The 8,197-nt window shown below is 51.4% G+C and overlaps 1 pseudogene; it reads left to right on the top strand.

Moving 5' to 3' along the window:
- Positions 1 to 313: 313 nt before the first annotated feature.
- Positions 314 to 8,162, top strand: LOC135566183 (microtubule cross-linking factor 3-like; annotated as a pseudogene).
- Positions 8,163 to 8,197: the final 35 nt, after the last annotated feature.

The following is an 8,197-nucleotide window of genomic DNA, read 5'->3' as shown; positions in this document are numbered from 1 at the left end:
TTTGTGGTAGTGTGGCCAGACGGAAGCCACTCCTCAGTAAAAGGCACATGACAGCCTGCTTGGAAATTGCCAAAAGGCACCTAAAGACTCTCAGACCATGAGAAAAAAGATTCTCTGGTCTGATGAAACCAAGATTAAACTCTTTGGCCTGAGTGCCAAGTGTCACGTCTGGAGGAAACCTGGCACCATCCCTACGGTGAAGCATGGTGGTGGCAGCATCATGCTGTGGGGATGTTTTTCAGCGGCAGGAACTGGGAAACTAGTCAGGATCGAGGGAAAGATGAACGGAGCAAAGTACAGAGAGATCCTTGATGAAAACCTGCTCCAGAGCTCTCAGGACCACAGACTGGGGAGAAGGTTCACCTTCCAACAGGACAACGTCCCTAAGCACACAGATATGACAATGCAGGAGTGGCTCGGGACAAGTCTCTGAATGTCCTTGAGTGGCCCAGCCAGAGCTCCGGACTTCTGAACCCGATTGAAAATCTCTGGAGACCTGACAATAGCTGTGCAGCGACGTCCCCATCCAACCCGATCGGCAGAGAAGAATGGGAGAAACTCCCCAGATACAGGTGTGCCAAGCTTGTAGCGTCATACCCAAGAAGACGCAAGGCTGTAATCGTTGCCAAAGGTGCTTCAACAAAGAACTGAGTAAATGGTCTGAATACTTATGTAAATGTGATATTTCTGGGGGTTTTTAAAACTTGTTTTTGCTTTGTCATTATGGGGTATTGTGATGTCATTATGGGGTATTGTGATGTCATTATGGGTTATTGTGATGTCATTATGGGGTATTGTGATGTCATTATGGGGTATTGTGATGTCATTATGGGGTATTGTGATGTCATTATGGGGTATTGTGATGTCATTATGGGGTATTGTGATGTCATTATGGGTTATTGTGATGTCATTATGGGGTATTGTGATGTCATTATGGGGTATTGTGATGTCATTATGGGTTGTTGTTTGTAGATTGGTGAGGGTAAAAAACATTTGAATCCATTTTAGAATAAGGTCGGAATACTTTCAGAATGGACTGTAGACTAATAGACCATGTAGACTAATAGACCATGTAGACTAATAGACCATGTAGACTAATAGACCATGGCCCATCTCTCTCACTGTCCCTCTTCCCCTCCCTCCCATTTCCTCTCCCTCTCCCTCCCTGTCTCCTTTCCTCCCTGTCTCTTCCCTCCCATCTCCCTCCCTGTCCCCTCCGTTTCTCCTCCCTCCCCCCCTGTCCCTCTTTTTTCCTCCTGTCTCTCTCCCTCTCCCCCCTCCCCTTCCTCTTTTTCTCTCACTGTCCCTCCCTCCCCCTGTCTCTCTCCCCTCCCTCCCATTTCTCCCCTCCCTCCCTGTCTCCCCTCTCCTCCCCTCTCTCCTGTCCCTCTCCCTCCCTGTCTCTCTCACTGTCCCTCTCCTCCCTGTCTCGCTCCCTCCCTCCCTGTCCCCTCCCATTTCCTCCCCTCTCCCCTCCCTGTCTCCCTCCCTCCCTCCCATTTCTCTCCCTCCCCTCCCTGTCTCCCTCTTCCTCCCTGTCTCTCTCCCTCCCCATCTCCCCCCCTGTCTCTCTCCCCTCCCTCCCTGTCCCCCTCCGTCTCCCCTTCCCTATCTCCTCTTCCTCCCTGTCTCTCTCCCTCCCTCTCCCTTCCCTTTCCCTCTCCCCACTCACTGTCTTTCTCCCTCCCCTCCCTCCTCCTCCCCTGTCTCTCTCCCTCCCTCCCTGTCTCTCCCTCTTCCCTCCCTGTCTCTCCTCCTCCCTCCCTGACTCTCTCCCTTCCTGTCCTCCCCTTTCCTCCCTGTCTCTCTGCCTCCCTCCCTGTCTCTCTGCCTCTCCCTCCCTTCCTGCCCCTCCCTTCCTGTCTTCCCCTCCCTCCCTGTCTCTCTGCCCCTCCTGTCTCTCTCCCCTCCCTCCCTGTCTTTCTCTCCTCTCCCTTCCCTCTCCCTCCCTGTTTTCTCCCTCCCTCCCTGTCTTTCTTCCTCTCCCCCTCCCTCTCCCTCCCTGTCTCTCTCCCTCCCTCCCCTATCCTCCCCCTCCCCTGTCTCTCTCCTGCCCTCCCTCCCTGTCTCGATCCCTCCTCCCCTCCCTGTCGCCTCCTCTCTCCTTCCCTCACCCTCCTTGTCTCTCCTCCCTCCCCTTTGTCCGCTCCCTCCTCCCTCCCTGTCTCTCCCCTTCCCTCCCTCCTCCCCTCTCTCCCTCCCTCTCCCTCCCTCCCTGTCTCTCTCCCTCTCCTCCCTGTCTACTGCCTCCTCCCCTATCACCCCCTCTAGGTAGCGAAGACGTGTTAGTGCGTCTGCACCATGAGTTGGAGAATGTGGAGGAGAAAAGGACGAAGACGGAGGAGGAGAACGAGAAACTAAGGCAAAAGCTGATAGAGGTGGAGGTGACCAAACAGGCCCTGCAAAACCAACTGGAGAAGGCCAAGGAGGTGATGAGGGGGAGGGAAGGGGTGAGGTGGGGGGGGGGGACAGCGAGGGTTAGGTGGAGGTGACCGAGCAGGCCCTGCAAAACCAACTGGAGAAGGCCAAGGAGGTGATGAGGGGGAGGAAGGGGTGAGGTGGGGGGACAGCGAGGGTTAGGTGGAGGTGACCAAACAGGCCCTGCACAACCAGCTGGAGAAGGCCAAGGAGGTGATGAGGGGAGGGATGAGGGGGGGGGACAGCAGGGTTAGGTGGTAGACAGGGAGGGTTTGGGTGGTGGGTTAGGTGCAGGTGGGGTTAGGTGGAGGTGACCAAACAGGCCCTGCAAAACCAACTGGAGAAGGCCAAGGAGGTGATGAGGGGAGGGAAGGGGTGAGGTGGGGGAGACAGGGAGGGTTAGGGGTAGACAGGGAGGGTTTGGGTGGGTTAGGTGGAGGTGGGTTAGGTGGAGGTGACCAAACAGGCCCTGCAAACCAACTGGAGAAGGCCAAGGAGGTGATGAGGGGGAGGGAAGGTGAGGTGGGGGGACAGGGAGGGTTAGGGACAGGGGTTTGGGTGGTGGGTTAGGTGGGAGGGTTAGGTGGGTGTGGACCTAAACAGGCCCTGCAAAAACCAGCTGAGAAGGCCAAGGAGGTGATGAGGGGAGGGAAGGGTGAGGTGGGGGGACAGGGGGGTAGGGTAGACAGGGGAGGGTTTGGGTGGTGGGTTAGGTGGAGGTGGGTTAGGTGGAGGTGACCAAACAGGCCCTGCAAACCAACTGGAGAAGGCCAAGGAGGCATGAGGGGAGGAAGGGGTGAGGTGGGGGAGGACAGGGAGGGTTAGGTGGAGGTGACCAAACAGGCCCTGCAAAACCAACTGGAGAAGGCCAAGGAGGTGATGAGGGGGAGGGAAGGGGTGAGGTGGGGGGACAGCGAGGGTTAGGTGGAGGTGACCGAGCAGGCCCTGCAAACCAACTGGAGAAGGCCAAGGAGGTGATGAGGGGAGGGAAGGGGTGAGGTGGGGGGGGACAGCGAGGGTTAGGTGGGTTAGGTGGAGGTGACAGCAGGCCCTGAAACCAACTGAGAAGGCCAAGGAGGTTTGAGGTGGGGAGGACAGGGAGGGTTTGGGTGGTGGGTTAGGTGGAAGTGACCGAGCAGGCCCTGCACAACCAGCTGGAGAAGGAGGTGATGAGGACACCTGCTGTCAAGGAGGGCAAGGTTCTGCAGTGTCATGTGACCGTCTGTGTTCAAAACCCAGGTCTCCTGTGTGCCCACAACACTGTGTTAGCCTGCCGAGCTAAAGCCTGAAGATGTTATAGCTCAGGGAGTTAACACAGGGTCCTGGTTACTCATCACAAGCTTGTTAGTTAATAAGAGGTTCTGAGAGTCGTGTTTTAATGACCGACAGTAGGTCTGTAAAGCACATTCAGATTCATTCCCACCAGTCACGTAACAACAGGTAACAGGTGGGCTGATGGTGTGATGTCATCTTTATTCTCTGCAGCTGTCACTGAAGAGGAGAGGGAGGCAGAGGATGTTCAAGAAGGACAAAAGGATTCCACAGACTCCAATAGAGGTACGGCATCATCGTTATTCGTCAAACTATAACGATGAAGACAAGACCAAAACATATCTTCTTCTTCATTCTTCTTCTCTCCTCAGGAGGACGAAGATCTGAAATGCCAGCAGCCTTCATCAGGGAGGAAACCATTTTAATGAGGAAAAAAATGGCTAAAATTGACAAAGGAGAAGGACCGGCTGGAACACAGGCTGCCCAGAAGTACCGCTCTTTCTACGGGGATGTGGACAGCCCTGGGCCCAAGGGAGAGGCTGGAGGACCAGCCACCACCCGAGAGTCAGAGCTGAAACTGAGACTGAGACTGGTGGAGGAGGAAGCCAACATCCTGGGGAGGAAGATCGTAGAGCTGGAGGTGGAGAATAGAGGACTGAAGGCTGAACTGGAGGACATGAGAGACAGGTAGGCCCAATGGACCCCTAAACCCTAAACCCTACGCCCTATAGACTTGATGCACTTGTGGAGATCTGAGAAGATTTGAGAGGTGTCAGCAATATGGTAGTAGCTCCACCCTGCTCTCTGATAGGCTAGATAGAAGTTTCACCATATTGCTTATACCAATCAAATCCTCTCAGATCTCCATATGTCTTTGTAAATAAACAAGATACATTTGATTGATTGATTGATGCATTGATTTATGTATTTATTGATTAATGTATTGATTGATGTATTGAGTGATTGATGCATTGATTTATTAATGTATTGACTGATTCATGTATTGATTTATGTGTTGATTGATGTATTGATTGATTGATCGATGTGTTGATTGATGTATTGATTGATTGATCGATGTGTTGATTTATGTATTGATTGATGTATTGATTGATGTATTGATTGATTGATGTGTTGATTGATGCATTGATTTATTTATTGATGTGTTGATTGACGTGTTGATTGATGCATTGCCAGGGATGAGGTGGCAGGAGGCTCGGCTGAGCATGGCTGCAGCAGGGAGCAGGGAGAGGAACTCAGGGAGCTGAGACAGCAGCTACAGCTGGTGGAGGACGAGGCAGAGCTACTTAGGAGGAACCTACAGGACGCAGAGGAGGACAACAACAAGGTGACTCCCAAATGGCACCCTATTCCCTTTATAGTGCACTACTTACTACTGCAGGATGTAGAGGGAAACAACAGTGTTAGTCCCAAATGGCACCCTATTCCCTATATAGTGCACTACTTACTACTGCAGGATGTAGAGGGAAACAACAGAGTTAGTCCCAAATGGCACCCTATTCCCTATATAGTGCACTACTTACTACTGCAGGATGTAGAGGGAAACAACAGAGTTAGTCCCAAATGGCACCCTATTCCCTATATAGTGCACTACTTACTACTGCAGGATGTAGAGGGAAACAACAGGGTTAGTGCCAAATGGCACCCTATTCCCTATATTGTGCACTACTTTAGACCAGGGACCAAAGGGCTCTGGTTGAAACTAGTGTGCTATATAGGGAATAGGGTGCCATTTGGAAAGCAGCTGTTTACATTCTACGTGTGAGTCATGTAGTAGAGTATTTGTCGTTACTGATCACATTTAGCTCTCTCTCTCAACACCCCCTCGTAGCAACGTATCATCAGGTCAAATGGCCACTCATAAGGTTTACCATGTATCTCCTGGGGGAAGGACACCTGGTCTCATAAGGTTTACCATGTACCTCCTGGGGGAAGGACACCTGGTCTCATAAGGTTTATCATGTATCTCCTAGAGGAAGGACACCTGGTCTCATAAGGTTTATCATGTATCTCCTAGAGGAAGGACACCTGGTCTCATAAGGTTTACCATGTATCTCCTGGGGGAAGGACACCTGGTCTCATAAGGTTTACCATGTACCTCCTGGGGGAAGGACACCTGGTCTCATAAGGTTTACCATGTATCTCCTGGGGGAAGGACACCTGGTCTCATAAGGTTTACCATGTACCTCCTGGGGGAAGGACACCTGGTCTCATAAGGTTTATCATGTATCTCCTAGAGGAAGGACACCTGGTCTCATAAGGTTTACCATGTATCTCTTGGGGGAAGGACACCTGGTCTCATAAGGTTTATCATGTATCTCCTGGGGGAAGGACACCTGGTCTCATAAGGTTTACCATGTACCTCTTGGGGGAAGGACACCTGGTCTCATAAGGTTTATCATGTATCTCCTAGAGGAAGGACACCTGGTCTCATAATGTTTATCATGTATCTCCTGGGGGAAGGACACCTGGTCTCATAAGGTTTACCATGTACCTCCTGGGGGAAGGACACCTGGTCTCATAAGGTTTATCATGTACCTCTTGGGGGAAGGACACCTGGTCTCATAAGGTTTATCATGTATCTCCTGGGGGAAGGACACCTGGTCTCATAAGGTTTACCATGTACCTCTTGGGGGAAGGACACCTGGTCTCATAAGGTTTACCATGTACCTCCTGGGGGAAGGACACCTGGTCTCATAATGTTTATCATGTATCTCCTAGAGGAAGGACACTTGGTCTCATAAGGTTTACGATGTACCTCCTGGGGGAAGGCCTGATTTAAGCTAAGGTAGTTTTACTCAGCGTAGTTGAGGGCAGAACTTGAGTTAAGAAAGGTTGCAGGGGGCTGTGTTCCCATTAGGTCCGCTCTTTTTTTGACAGAAGGTAGTTTTATAATTTAAAGTACATCCTGTTTCATCCCCCTCCCCACTACTAAATCTGTCTTTTAGGTGACGGGGGAGCTGAACAAGCTGAAGTACAAGGAGGGCTCCAGGCACGGCGCCGGGGGTGGAGGGGGTGGCGCCGCGGCGGCTGCAGACCGGGCCAAGGTGGAGGTCCTGCAGGAGGAACTAAAGGCTGCCAGGCTGCAGATCAACGAGCTGAGTGGCAAGGTGAGGCAGCGTGATGGACTACACTACCCACGATGCTCTGTGGGGGTTTCTAGCGGTCACTTCCATTTTTAATTCCTTCAATTCGGGTAGTTACCTGGAATTCCAATTCCAATTTCCCTCCATGCTTCTCTGTGAGAACACATTGGAAGTGGAATTTCAGTTTACTTTCCTGAATTGATTGACATGAAATGAAGCTGACAGTTGAAGCTAACATAATGCTAATAATCTCTGACACTAACATAATGGTTTCCCATCTCTGAAGCTAACATAATGCTATCCCTCTCTGATGCTAACATAATGCTAATTATCTCTGATGCTAACATAATGGTTTCCATCTCTGAAGCTAACATAATGCTATCCTGTCTCTGATGCTAACATAATGCTAATCATCTCTGATGCTAACATAATGCTAATCATCTCTGATGCTAACATAATGCTAATTATCTCTGATGCTAACATAATGCTATAATCATCTCTGATGCTAACATAATGCTAATCATCTCTGATGCTAACATAATGCTAATCATCTCTGATGCTAACATAATGCTAATCATCTCTGATGCTAACATAATGCTAATCATCTCTGATGCTAACATAATGCTATCCTGTCTCTGACGCTAACATAATGCTATCCTGTCTCTGACGCTAACATAATGCTATCCTGTCTCCTTTCCTCTACAGGTGATGCAGATGCAGTATGAGAACCGGGTCCTGCTGTCCAACATGCAGCGCTACGACCTGGCGTCACACCTGGGCATCAGGCCAGCCCCGGAAAGTGACGCGAGAGTGACGGAGGAGATGACGCCTCCACCTCATCGCGCTCCCACCCCACCGTAGGCGAGAAGGCCCCATCGGAGGGGAGAGCGACTGACGGACCGGTGATACAGCATCGTGCACCACCACAGTTGACCCATAATGCTTTGTGTATTAAATACGGTGAAGCTGACACGCTGAAGCTAAGGTTATCCCCGTCTCCCCTATCCAGGTGCGTAACATCCGGTGCCTGACCCCTAACCCGCACCCTCTACTCCCCGAGGGCCGTTTCCTCCTCGCAGCCTGAAGGACCGGCAGCAGATGGTAGACATCCTGTATAGAAGCAGAGCGGCTGGGCCGGACCGTCGACAGGCTGATAGCAGACACCGGCACCATCATGGCTGAGGCCCGGGTCTATATGGTCTCCAGCGGGGAGCTTTACGAGGAGGAAGGGAGCACCGTCAGGGAGCACGAGTTGTTGTACAGGATCACCGCTCAGATGAAGGCCTTCCAGGAAGGAGCTGCAGGGTTTTATAGACAGACTGGATGTCCCCAAGCCAGAGGACAAAGAAGAGGAGGAGACCACTGTCTGTAAGTTGGACAGAGTTAGAAGCACACCAGGGTTT

Source organism: Oncorhynchus nerka, unplaced genomic scaffold (genome assembly GCF_034236695.1).
Source record: "Oncorhynchus nerka isolate Pitt River unplaced genomic scaffold, Oner_Uvic_2.0 unplaced_scaffold_6782, whole genome shotgun sequence".
NCBI classification, from domain to species: Eukaryota; Metazoa; Chordata; class Actinopteri; order Salmoniformes; family Salmonidae; genus Oncorhynchus; species Oncorhynchus nerka.
This window is presented reverse-complemented; position numbering and strand designations above follow the sequence as displayed.